The sequence below is a fragment of the Oncorhynchus gorbuscha genome, unplaced genomic scaffold, assembly GCF_021184085.1.
Source record: "Oncorhynchus gorbuscha isolate QuinsamMale2020 ecotype Even-year unplaced genomic scaffold, OgorEven_v1.0 Un_scaffold_925, whole genome shotgun sequence".
Classification (NCBI taxonomy): domain Eukaryota; kingdom Metazoa; phylum Chordata; class Actinopteri; order Salmoniformes; family Salmonidae; genus Oncorhynchus; species Oncorhynchus gorbuscha.
This window is the reverse complement of record NW_025745881.1, coordinates 102,114-115,435: the sequence shown is the minus strand read 5'-3', so window position 1 is coordinate 115,435 and position 13,322 is coordinate 102,114. Positions and strand designations below refer to the sequence as shown.

The window sequence follows — 13,322 nt, the reverse complement described above, 5'->3', positions numbered from 1 at the left end:
GATGGTGGACACATGAAATTGTTTCATTCAGAACTTTATATTGCATTTTACTGGCACTTCGAGCAACACCTCTGTCCATTCTACAGGTAACTGCCAAAATAAAGGAAACACTTGAGTAAATGAGGGATACAAAGTATATTGAACGCATGGTGTGCTTACCAATGGAAGTTTCACACACTTGCAGAATCAATGCCAAAGCGCATTGGTTGGTGTTCCCTTTATTTTGGCAGTTACCTGCAGCAGCAGGTTACATGGAGAATAGAACAGCTGGAACGGGGAAACGGCTTTAGTCACGCAAAAGGGGATATAACATTGCGGATAAAGTTTGGAATGACACCATTTCATGTGTACAACATCTAAAGATCTGCATCGCGAAACAGCTTTGTCGTTTCTAAAAGGATGCATTTGGGTGTTTTTCTACAACATCCAATTAACATTTGGTTGTAAAAAAAAATGTTTTTTTTAAACGCTTCCACATGAACATCCATCAGTGCCAAATGGACTCATTAAGACAGTTTCCCTAGTTTCCATGGCTGCCCCTCAAACACAGTGCAAGGGGGAACGAGAGTGTAGGTGTGTGTGTGTCAGGCTCAGCAATGACACACAAAAAAAATTATTAAGCTAATTGTGACTGACAACCATCAGAAACTTAAACAATGTGAAGGAATCAACACGAGGTTCACCGAGACATATTTACTTTCTCCATCGATGACAAACTATCGTTAAACTCATGACACACACACACACACACACACACACACACACACACACACACACACACACACACACACACACACACACACACACACACACACACACACACACACACACACACACACACACACACACACACACACACACACACACACCATTAAAGACCAGTGTAGAGTAGGGATGGCAAAGCTGGTGCCATATGGTAGAGGTTGGAGCGTGTTAGTACTTGGCAGTGTGTGGAGGCCACATTCACTGACTGAGATCAGCCTTGCCACCCAGACACGGATCACCTCTGGAACATGTGTGTGGCTCGGGAAGGGAGGGGTGGGGAGAGAGAGTTGGTGTATGAGTGTAGAGAGAGAGTTGGTGTATGAGTGTAGAGAGAGAGTTGGTGTATGAGTGTAGAGAGAGAGTTGGTGTATGAGTGTAGAGAGAGAGTTGGTGTATGAGTGTAGAGAGAGAGTTGGTGTATGAGTGTAGAGAGAGAGTTGGTGTATGGGTGTAGAGAGAGAGTTGGTGTATGAGTGTGTATAACTACAGGAAAGGGGAAGTATTTGGCTGTGGTGGTGACGGGGGAGTGTATCTATGGGAACGATACAAAGATACTTTTCAGCTGTGGTCCACTCCCAGGCCAGCTCTGACCATGGCCATAGTGAGAGAACAGCTGCTGAGGGGCAGTGAGCTGGAGAGTTGACATAGTCCCTCTGTGTCACATGGTGGCTGTGGCCCAGCTGCCACCCAGAACCCTCAGTCTGTAAATCTCCCCTTAGTTAGGAGTAGCTGAAATACTCCCCTAGTTAAAGACATGAGTTAGGCCCTGGAGTTATAGTTAGTTCAAGCCATGGAACTAGTTAGGACTCTTGGTGGGTGAGGTTATGTGGTTGTAAAAAACTCAAGGCCCTCCACATAACCACTGACAGAGATAACAGAAAGCCACCATGAGGTCCCACCACCCAGCAGCGTGGGCTACATAATGACTGTGCTGTCAGTGCTCTCTCGCTCTCTCTCTCTCTCTCTGATTGACTTATTTCCTGCCTTGTCTTTAACAAGGGGCCCAGCCTCCCAAAGCAAAGAGCCAGGCCAAGCTTGGGAACACCAGGGTAACATCCCTGATGTAGGGTGGCAGAAATCTGAATAGAAAATCACATATGTTTGGTTGGTATCCGGTTGTGGCAGTGTTTGGTATCTGGTGTATCTGAGTAGCTGAGAGGTCAGAGGGGGACAGAGGAGGAGGATATTATAGTCTACTGCCTAATGAGTGTTAGACCTCGGCTTGACTGAGCTAGCATGAGGCAGACTGGCTAGTAGCAGAGAGACAGAGACCAACTGACAGAGACTGACTAGTGAGGCTAGTAGCAGAGAGACAGAGACCAACTGCCAGAGACTGACTAGTGAGGCTAGTAGCAGAGAGACAGAGACCAACTGACACACAGACTGACTAGTGAGGCTAGTAGCAGAGAGACAGAGACCAACTGACACACAGACTGGCTAGTGAGGCTAGTAGCAGAGAGACAGAGACCAACTGACAGACAGACTGGCTAGTGAGGCTAGTAGCAGAGAGACAGAGACCAACTGACAGAGACTGACTAGTGAGGCTAGTAGCAGAGAGACAGAGACCAACTGACAGAGACTGACTAGTGAGGCTAGTAGCAGAGAGACAGAGACCAACTGACAGAGACTGACTAGTGAGGCTAGTAGCAGAGAGACAGAGACCAACTGACAGAGACTGACTAGTGAGGCTAGTAGCAGAGAGACAGAGACCAACTGACAGACAGACTGGCTAGTGAGGCTAGTAGCAGAGAGACAGAGACCAACTGACAGAGACTGACTAGTGAGGCTAGTAGCAGAGAGACAGAGACCAACTGACACACAGACTGACTAGTGAGGCTAGTAGCAGAGAGACAGAGACCAACTGACAGACAGACGGACTAGTGAGGCTAGTAGCAGAGAGACAGAGACCAACTGACAGACAGACTGACTAGTGAGGCTAGTAGCAGAGAGACAGAGACCAACTGACAGACAGACTGACTAGTGAGGCTAGTAGCAGAGAGACAGAGACCAACTGACAGACAGACGGACTAGTGAGGCTAGTAGCAGAGAGACAAAGACCAACTGACAGACAGACTGGCATGAGATGTGGTCAGGACTGTTCCTGTACCTCCACCCCCCCCCAGTGAGACAGACTGATTCCATATGTGTTATTTCATAGTTACAATGTAGAAAATAATCCAAATAAAGAGAAACCCTGGAATGAGTAGGTGTGTCCAAACTTCTGACTGGTACTGTAGGTCAAAGAGGGGTGGATTGTAGTAGTTATTGGAGTTTCCCTTTTTGGGTTTCTAGACTTGTGTGGATTATATTTATTGGTGAAAGAAGAGACGTGTCGTGGAGTTGAACCTGTATGACTGAAGCACTGAGCATGACAGAGTGCTGTAACAGGGTACATACACTGAGTGTATAAAACATTAAAGACCTCTTCCTAATATGGAGTCCTCCCTCCTCCTGCCCTAAGAACAGCCTCAAATCGTCCGGCATGGACTCTACAAGGTGTCGAAAGCATGTTGACCCACAGTTGTGTCAAGTTGGCTGAATGTCCTTTGGGTGGTGGATCATTCTTGATACCCACGGTAAACTGTTGAGAATGAAAAACCCAGCAGCGTTGCAGTTCTTGGCACAAACCAGCGCACCTGGCACCTACTACAATAACCCTTTCAAAGGCACTCAAATCTTTTGTCTTGTCAATTCCCACTCTGAATGGCACACAGACACAATCCATGTCTGAACTGTCTCAAGGCTTAAACATCCTTCTTTAACCCGTCTCCTCCCCTTCATCTACACTGACTGAAGTGGATTTAACAAGTGACGTCAATAAGGGATCATATCTTTCAGCTGGATTCACCTGGTCAGTCTGTTCTGGAAAGAGCAGGTGTCCTTAATGTTTTGAATACTCAGTGTATGAGTTTATGTGAATGTGAGAGATTTTGACTGATGGAAAAAAACTAGGACCATCATAACCTCTCTCACACACACACACACACACACACACACACACACACACACACACACACACACACACACACACACACACACACACACACACACACACACACACACACACACACACACACACACACACCTTTCTCAACATCTGTATTTCATGTACCCATTTATTCTCCACCCAAATCTTGTAAAACAACACATTGAAATCCTTAAAAACGTTCCTGAGTACTTTGAAAAGACAAAAAGGCCTGAGTGAAGCTGGTTCAACACAAAAGCGGCATTAGGCCCATGTCCACTTAATGTGGTCTCAGATATCAGATACAAGCACTACAGGCATGTAAACAATTATCAGCAGGCCATGGTTTGACTTTTCTGAGTTTCCTTCAAATGGGATCCAGATCCTGAGCTCTAGGATGTGTCCAAACGGAAGCCTATTCCCTATATAGAGCACTATGGTTCCTGGTCAAAAGCAGTGCACTATAAAGGAAATAGGATGCCATTTGGGACTCAGTTCTTGACGAACTGGGAATCTGAACTGATCCTTATAATATTCCTTTATTTCTTATTCAGGCTGAAACCACACAATGACACAGCAGGGAAATTATACAGCACTTTACATTCTGTCTCCAGGCACCGCTGGGCGATACAGGGAGACAAGGGGAGTTATCCTCATAAACTAGGCTGCTCATTTCACTGTCTTTACCAAGTGGAAACAACAAGCCACAGGAACACAGGATCTGGCTTGTCAAGAGTTACTGTTGTTGATGACACTAACTGTAAAACAATGTCTATCACCGCAACCAATGACCACATGACCGCCGGGAAAAGAAAACCATAGAATTTATGTGCCGGAAACTTGTGGTTTGAGAAAAAAAGGAAATACCCCTATACTAGACGTATTAATTAAGACTTGATAGTGGTGGTTCATAACCACCTAGACTGATAGAAGTGGTGGTTTATAACCACCTAGACTGATAGAAGTGGTGGTTTATAACCACCTAGACTGATAGAAGTGGTGGTTTATAACCACCTAGACTGATAGAAGTGGTGGTTTATAACCACCTAGACTGATAGAAGTGGTGGTTTATAACCACCTAGACTGATAGAAGTGGTGGTTTATAACCACCTAGACTGATAGAAGTGGTGGTTTATAACCACCTAGACTGATAGAAGTGGTGGTTTATAAACACCTAGACTGATAGAAGTGGTGGTTTATAACCACCTAGACTGATAGAAGTGGTGGTTTATAACCACCTAGACTGATAGAAGTGGTGGTTTATAACCACCTAGACTGATAGAAGTGGTGGTTTATAACCACCTAGACTGATAGAAGTGGTGGTTTATAACCACCTAGACTGATAGAAGTGGTGGTTTATAACCACCTAGACTGATAGAAGTGGTGGTTTATAACCACCTAGACTGATAGATAACCACCTAGACTGATAGTGGTTTTATAACCACCTAGACTGATAGAAGTGGTGGTTTATAACCACCTAGACTGATAGAAGTGGTGGTTTATAACCACCTAGACTGATAGAAGTGGTGGTTTATAACCACCTAGACTGATAGAAGTGGTGGTTTATAACCACCTAGACTGATAGAAGTGGTGGTTTATAACCACCTAGACTGATAGAAGTGGTGGTTTATAACCACCTAGACTGATAGAAGTGGTGGTTTATAACCACCTAGACTGATAGAAGTGGTGGTTTATAACCACCTAGACTGATAGAAGTGGTGGTTTATAACCACCTAGACTGATAGAAGTGGTGGTTTATAAACACCTAGACTGATAGAAGTGGTGGTTTATAAACACCTAGACTGATAGAAGTGGTGGTTTATAAACACCTAGACTGATAGAAGTGGTGGTTTATAACCACCTAGACTGATAGAAGTGGTGGTTTATAACCACCTAGACTGATAGAAGTGGTGGTTTATAACCACCTAGACTGATAGAAGTGGTGGTTTATAACCACCTAGACTGATAGAAGTGGTGGTTTATAACCACCTAGACTGATAGAAGTGGTGGTTTATAACCACCTAGACTGATAGAAGTGGTGGTTTATAACCACCTAGACTGATAGAAGTGGTGGTTTATAACCACCTAGACTGATAGAAGTGGTGGTTTATAAACACCTAGACTAATAGAAGTGGTGGTTTATAAACACCTAGACTAATAGAAGTGGTGGTTTATAAACACCTAGACTGATAGAAGTGGTGGTTTATAACCACCTAGACTGATAGAAGTGGTGGTTTATAACCACCTAGACTGATAGAAGTGGTGGTTTATAACCACCTAGACTGATAGAAGTGGTGGTTTATAAACACCTAGACTGATAGAAGTGGTGGTTTATAAACACCTAGACTGATAGAAGTGGTGGTTTATAACCACCTAGACTGATAGAAGTGGTGGTTTATAAACACCTAGACTGATAGAAGTGGTGGTTTATAACCACCTAGACTGATAGAAGTGGTGGTTTATAACCACCTAGACTGATAGAAGTGGTGGTTTATAACCACCTAGACTGATAGAAGTGGTGGTTTATAACCACCTAGACTGATAGAAGTGGTGGTTTATAACCACCTAGACTGATAGAAGTGGTTTATAACCACCTAGACTGATAGAAGTGGTGGTTTATAACCACCTAGACTGATAGAAGTGGTGGTTTATAACCACCTAGACTGATAGAAGTGGTGGTTTATAACCACCTAGACTGATAGAAGTGGTGGTTTATAACCACCTAGACTGATAGAAGTGGTTGTTTATAACCACCTAGACTGATAGAAGTGGTTTATAACCACCTAGACTGATAGAAGTGGTGGTTTATAAACACCTAGACTAATAGAAGTGGTGGTTTATAAACACCTAGACTGATAGAAGTGGTTGTTTATAACCACCTAGACTGATAGAAGTGGTTTATAACCACCTAGACTGATAGAAGTGGTGGTTTATAAACACCTAGACTGATAGAAGTGGTGGTTTATAAACACCTAGACTAATAGAAGTGGTTCATAAACACCTAGACTGATAGAAGTAGTGGTTCATAAACACCTAGACTGATAGAAGTGGTGGTTTATAACCACCTAGACTGATAGAAGTGGTGGTTTATAACCACCTAGACTGATAGAAGTGGTGGTTTATAACCACCTAGACTGATAGAAGTGGTGGTTTATAACCACCTAGACTGATAGAAGTGGTGGTTTATAACCACCTAGACTGATAGAAGTGGTGGTTTATAACCACCTAGACTGATAGAAGTGGTGGTTTATAACCACCTAGACTGATAGAAGTGGTGGTTTATAACCACCTAGACTGATAGAAGTGGTGGTTTATAACCACCTAGACTGATAGAAGTGGTGGTTTATAACCACCTAGACTGATAGAAGTGGTGGTTTATAACCACCTAGACTGATAGAAGTGGTGGTTTATAACCACCTAGACTGATAGAAGTGGTGGTTTATAACCACCTAGACTGATAGAAGTGGTGGTTTATAACCACCTAGACTGATAGAAGTGGTGGTTTATAAACACCTAGACTTAATAGAAGTGGTGGTTTATAAACACCTAGACTAATAGAAGTGGTGGTTTATAAACACCTAGACTAATAGAAAACACCTAGACTGGTGGTTTTATAACCACCTAGACTGATAGAAGTGGGGGTTTATAAACACCTAGACTGATAGAAGTGGTGGTTTATAAACACCTAGACTGATAGAAGTGGTGGTTTATAAACACTAGACTAATAGAAGTGGTGGTTTATAACCACCTAGACTAATAGAAGTGGTGGTTTATAACCACCTAGACTGATAGAAGTGGTGGTTTATAACCACCTAGACTGATAGAAGTGGTGGTTTATAACCACCTAGACTGATAGAAGTGGTGGTTTATAACCACCTAGACTGATAGAAGTGGTTCATAAACACCTAGACTGATAGAAGTGGTTCATAACCACCTAGACTGATAGAAGTGGTGGTTTATAACCACCTAGACTGATAGAAGTGGTGGTTTATAACCACCTAGACTGATAGAAGTGGTGGTTTATAACCACCTAGACTGATAGAAGTGGTGGTTTATAACCACCTAGACTGATAGAAGACCTAGACTGATAGTGGTTTTATATAACCACCTAGACTGATAGAAGTGGTGGTTTATAACCACCTAGACTGATAGAAGTGGTGGTTTATAACCACCTAGACTGATAGAAGTGGTGGTTTATAACCACCTAGACTGATAGAAGTGGTGGTTTATAACCACCTAGACTGATAGAAGTGGTGGTTTATAACCACCTAGACTGATAGAAGTGGTTTATAACCACCTAGACTAATAGAAGTGGTTCATAACCACCTAGACTGATAGAAGTGGTGGTTCATAACCACCTAGACTGATAGAAGTGGTTCATAAACACCTAGACTGATAGAAGTGGTTCATAAACACCTAGACTGATAGAAGTGGTTCATAACCACCTAGACTGATAGAAGTGGTGGTTTATAACCACCTAGACTGATAGAAGTGGTGGTTTATAACCACCTAGACTGATAGAAGTGGTGGTTTATAACCACCTAGACTGATAGAAGTGGTGGTTTATAACCACCTAGACTGATAGAAGTGGTGGTTTATAACCACCTAGACTGAAATAAGTGGTGGTTTATAACCACCTAGACTAAAGTGTCGGTCATGCCTGACTGAGAAGTGGTGGTTTATAACCACCTAGACTGATAGAAGTGGTGGTTTATAACCACCTAGAATAGAAGTGGTGGTTTATAACCACCTAGACTGATAGAAGTGGTGGTTTATAACCACCTAGACTGATAGAAGTGGTGGTTTATAACCACCTAGACTGATAGAAGTGGTGGTTTATAACCACCTAGACTGACAGAAGTGGTGGTTTATAACACAGACTGATAGAAGTGGTGGTTTATAACCACCTAGACTAATAGAAGTGGTGGTTTATAACCACCTAGACTAATAGAAGTGGTGGTTTATAACCACCTAGACTAATAGAAGTGGTGGTTTATAACCACCTAGACTGATAGAAGTGGTGGTTTATAAACACCTTAGCACTAAAGATGAAACTTTTCTTTGTACAGGAGTCACAAGTGGGCCTTTTAAAATGCAAGAACAAAATCTCATATGTGATATATATATGCAACCGACTGCACTGATGTGCCTAATGTGCCTAGGCGCTGAAGACTGATCTGCCTCATGCTAACCAGCAGGAAAACAATGACACACCTAAATAACAATACATTGAAAATGTGTCCTATGTTTTCATCGATTGTACATTGTAGCCACTGAAGTCTGGTGGTTGTCACTTAAAAAGGAAAAGCCTCAAATCACAAAAGATGCCAATGGCACAGCGCTGAGCGTTCTCCACATCCTGGTCCTTTCTGGTGCACTAAACAACGATACAAATATAGATCTGCAAAAGCCTAATAAAATCGGCCAATAATGTCGGTCATGCTCTGATTATATGGCTGTTCTGCGATCATTATGGTCATAATCCCTGTCATAAAGCCTGGGTGTGAATTCCTACAGATAACACCTTGGAGGACAGGAATGTGCATGGCTCAACACACACCCCCCAAGTCGCCCGTCTACCCCTCCCCCAAAACACACATCAGATTGTGCAACAATTACAGAGATAGCAGCAAATAGCCATGGAGAGTGGAGACCTGTCAACCAATTACAATCAGAGACCAACTTATCTCCATCTTTTCTTCCTGCATCCCCAGCCCCTGATCACCCTATAGAGTGACACCAACTGCCACACACCAGTTGGTGTGAACATATCAAACTCACTCAGCAGTCAAAACCCAGGCTTGCTGGTTGAATTTAACACGTTTAGTGGACAAAGACAATAGGCTACATCAGCGAGGAACAACTTCAGCAAAACTAAATGGAAGGAAAAAGGAAATCCTGGCAGAAGCCATGCGACATACTACCGTACATGTACAGTCCCTGTGAGGGCTGGAGACGTGCTGTGCAGAGTGTACACACACCAAACAGAGCTACTCTCTCCTACTGAAGCCCTAAAATAAAGAGCTTGGCAGCACTGCATCTCCCTCCTGACAGTAAACACCCAAGTTGAGATGGTCACAACCACACACACACACACTGGCTGAAACACACACACACACTGGCTGAAACACACACACTGGCTGAAACACACAGCACACAGAGCCACACACACAGCACACAGCTCACAGCACACACACTCACACTCACAGCTGAAACACACACACACACTGGCTGAACACACACACACACACACACACACACACTGGCTGAAACACACACACACACACACACACACACACACACACACACACACACACACACACACACACACACACACACACACACACACACACACACACACACACACAGTTCTACTAGCCAAAATATAGATGCATGTGCTTACCTGGTAGGATAGAAACAGCAGCGTCAACGACAGCAACAGCACATGGAAGACAGAAAACACTTGGTTAGTGTTGGAACCAATAAATCAACACGTTTTTCCCTTCACTTTTTAGATCCGTCATCATTCTCAGTGGCATAGGCTCACAGCTCAAATCCCACAGCTCAAAGCTCACAGCCCACAGCTCACAGCCCAAAGCCCAGAGCCCACAGCTCAAAGCCCACAGCTCACAGCCCAAAGCCCAGAGCCCACAGCTCATAGCCCACAGCTCACAGCCAAAGCCCAAGCCCACAGCTCACAGCCCAAAGCTCACAGCCCAAAGCCACAGCCCACAGCTCACAGCCCACAGCTCAAAGCCCACAGCTCACAGGACACAGGACACAGGACACAGGACACAGGACACAGGACACAGGACACAGGACACAGGACACAGGACACAGGACACAGGACACAGTCCACAGCTCGGGTAGCATCAACTTTAAAGCAAAGTTGAAAATAACGAAACCCTAGGCAGTCCTTCTCAAAGGAGATAAACACAGTCATAACTCACTTAAGTGATGGACATGAAAGATGATATATTTACTTCTCCCTCTACTGTGGGGCACCTAGGAGGATGTGATCTGTCCCATTGAGCTCCTGATCACCTCTATGTGAACCCTGGGAACACACCACCTGGATCTAATCAACTGGTTCACATGTGTGTGAGAGAGAGAGACCGAAGGGGCCAGTAAGAGGGGAGCCAGAGACCAAAGAGCCATTTACTTTTAACCAGAGAGCCAGGGATATGAATATATATACACATGACACAGAGACCAGAGAGAGACCGACAGAGAGAGCCAGAGACCGAGAGAGACCGACAGAGAGAGCCAGAGACCGAGAGAGACCGACAGAGAGAGCCAGAGAGAGCCCGAGAGAGCCAGAGCCGAGAGAGCCAGAGAGAGAGAGCCAGAGACAGAGAGCCCGAGAGAGAGAGCCAGAGCCCGAGAGAGAGAGCCAGAGACCGAGAGAGAGAGCCAGAGACCGAGAGAGAGAGCCAGAGACAGAGAGAGAGAGCCAGAGACCGAGAGAGAGCCAGAGACCGAGAGAGCCAGAGCCGAGAGAGCCAGAGACCGAGAGAGCCAGAGAGCCAGAGCCCGAGAGAGCCAGAGCCCGAGAGAGCCAGAGCCCGAGAGAGCCAGAGCCCGAGAGAGCCAGAGCCCGAGAGAGCCAGAGCCCGAGAGAGCCAGAGACCGAGAGAGCCAGAGACCGAGAGAGCCAGAGACCGAGAGAGCCAGAGCCAGAGAGCCAGAGACCGAGAGAGCCAGAGACCAGAGAGAGCCAGAGAGAGCCAGAGACCGAGAGAGCCAGAGACCGAGAGAGCCAGAGACCGAGACCGAGAGCCAGAGACCGAGAGAGCCAGAGACCAGAGACCGAGAGAGCCAGAGACCGAGAGAGCCAGAGCCAGAGACCGAGAGCCAGAGACCGAGAGAGCCAGAGACCGAGAGAGCCAGAGACCGAGAGAGCCAGAGACCGAGAGAGCCAGAGACCGAGAGAGCCAGAGACCGAGAGAGCCAGAGACCGAGAGAGCCAGAGACCGAGAGAGAGCCAGAGAGCCAGAGAGAGCCAGAGACAGAGAGCCAGAGACACAGAGAGCCAGAGACACAGAGAGCCAGAGACACAGAGAGAGACACAGAGAGCCAGAGACACAGAGAGCCAGAGACACAGAGAGCCAGAGACACAGAGAGCCAGAGACACAGAGAGCCAGAGACACAGAGAGCCAGAGACACAGAGAGACACAGAGAACACAGGGAGAAAGAAGTTAGTCGTTTGAAACAAAAGAGAGGCTAACTTTTTGATAATGAAAGATAAAGGAAGAATGGAGATCATTCCAGTACATATTAATACTATAGTCTGACAGATACCGTGTCGAGTAATAAATGCCTTGGGCAGATCTCTTATACTGACTCAATGATTCAGTTTAACATCCATTCTTTAGGAAAAGTGAAACCTGTACAATTATCACAATTATCATACAGTACCATCTGAAAGCAATTATCTCTGAGACTGTTTATACAATGGATACCACAGCAGATAGCATAGCTGCACCACGACGCAGAGTGTGTTCCTATTGAGTAGCAGAGTAAAGATGTCCAACCTGTTAACAGGGAGGATTACTTTGTACTTTGTATTGACTTGTACTTCAGAGCCAATAGCACGCACACCTACCTAACTGATGGTGACCTTTGACTTCTATGTTGCGTTGTATTGGTGTTCTATGCAGCATGCATTGAATTGCGAATTGTCACAGTACAGTCACACGCTTGGTGCGTGGGTTGAGAAGGGGTGAGGAAGGGAGAGGAGGGGTGAGGAGGGGAGGGGCCACACCAACGGGTGACAACACACAGTGTGATCAGCTCAGCAACATAGTTTCCAAGTGACAGTCAGTCAGTAAATCTGAGGCACATGTCAGAGAGAGGACAATTTCATAAACAAGAGTTGGCCTGGTGGAATTTAGTCTAAATGGATTCCAGCGGGGAGCCTCTTCCAACAAAGCACAGACCAGAGATTTACAGTATCTGTCAGTTTGACTAGAACAGTGCACATAAAAACATTTCAGTTTACGCATCAAAATGTACAGAGCATTCGGAAAGTATTCAGACCCCTTAACCTTTTCCATATTTTTTGTACGTTAGAGCCTTATTCTAAAATGGATTAAATTGTTTTGTTTTTCCACACACACACACACACACACACACACACACACACACACACACACACACACACACACACACACACACACACACACACACACACACACACACACACACACACACACACACACACACACACAAAACCCCATAATGACAAAGCAAAAACAAGTTCAAATAAATAAGTGAAATATTACACTTTACTCAGTTCTTTGTAGAAGCACCTTTGGCAGCAATTACAGCCTTGAGTTTTCATGGGTATGACGCTACAAGTTTGGCACACCTGTTTTTGGGGAGTTTCTCGCATTCTTCTCTGCAGATCCGTTCAAGCTCTGTCAGGTTGGATGGGAAGCGTCGCTGCACAGCTATTTCCAGGTCCCTCCACAGATGTTTGTAGTCCGGGCTCTGGCTGGGCCACTCAAGGACATTCAGAGACCTGTCCAGAAGCCACTCCTGCGTTGTCTTGACTGTGTGCTTAGGGTTGTTGTCCTGTTGGAAAGTGAAC

The 13,322-nt window shown here is 45.0% G+C and overlaps 1 protein-coding gene and 1 long non-coding RNA gene across 2 annotated transcripts in view; both read right to left on the bottom strand.

The window, feature by feature from the left end:
- Positions 1-13,322, bottom strand: part of wnk1b (WNK lysine deficient protein kinase 1b) — a 209,215-nt gene that overhangs the window by 131,124 nt on the left and 64,769 nt on the right. The gene's annotated exons all lie outside the window — the stretch shown is intronic.
- On the bottom strand, positions 7,493-8,328 carry LOC124020813. Its single transcript, XR_006836152.1, has 3 exons — positions 8,176-8,328; positions 7,839-7,998; positions 7,493-7,792 (listed from the first exon to the last, which is right to left on the bottom strand). It is a non-coding gene; the product is annotated as an uncharacterized LOC124020813 (long non-coding RNA).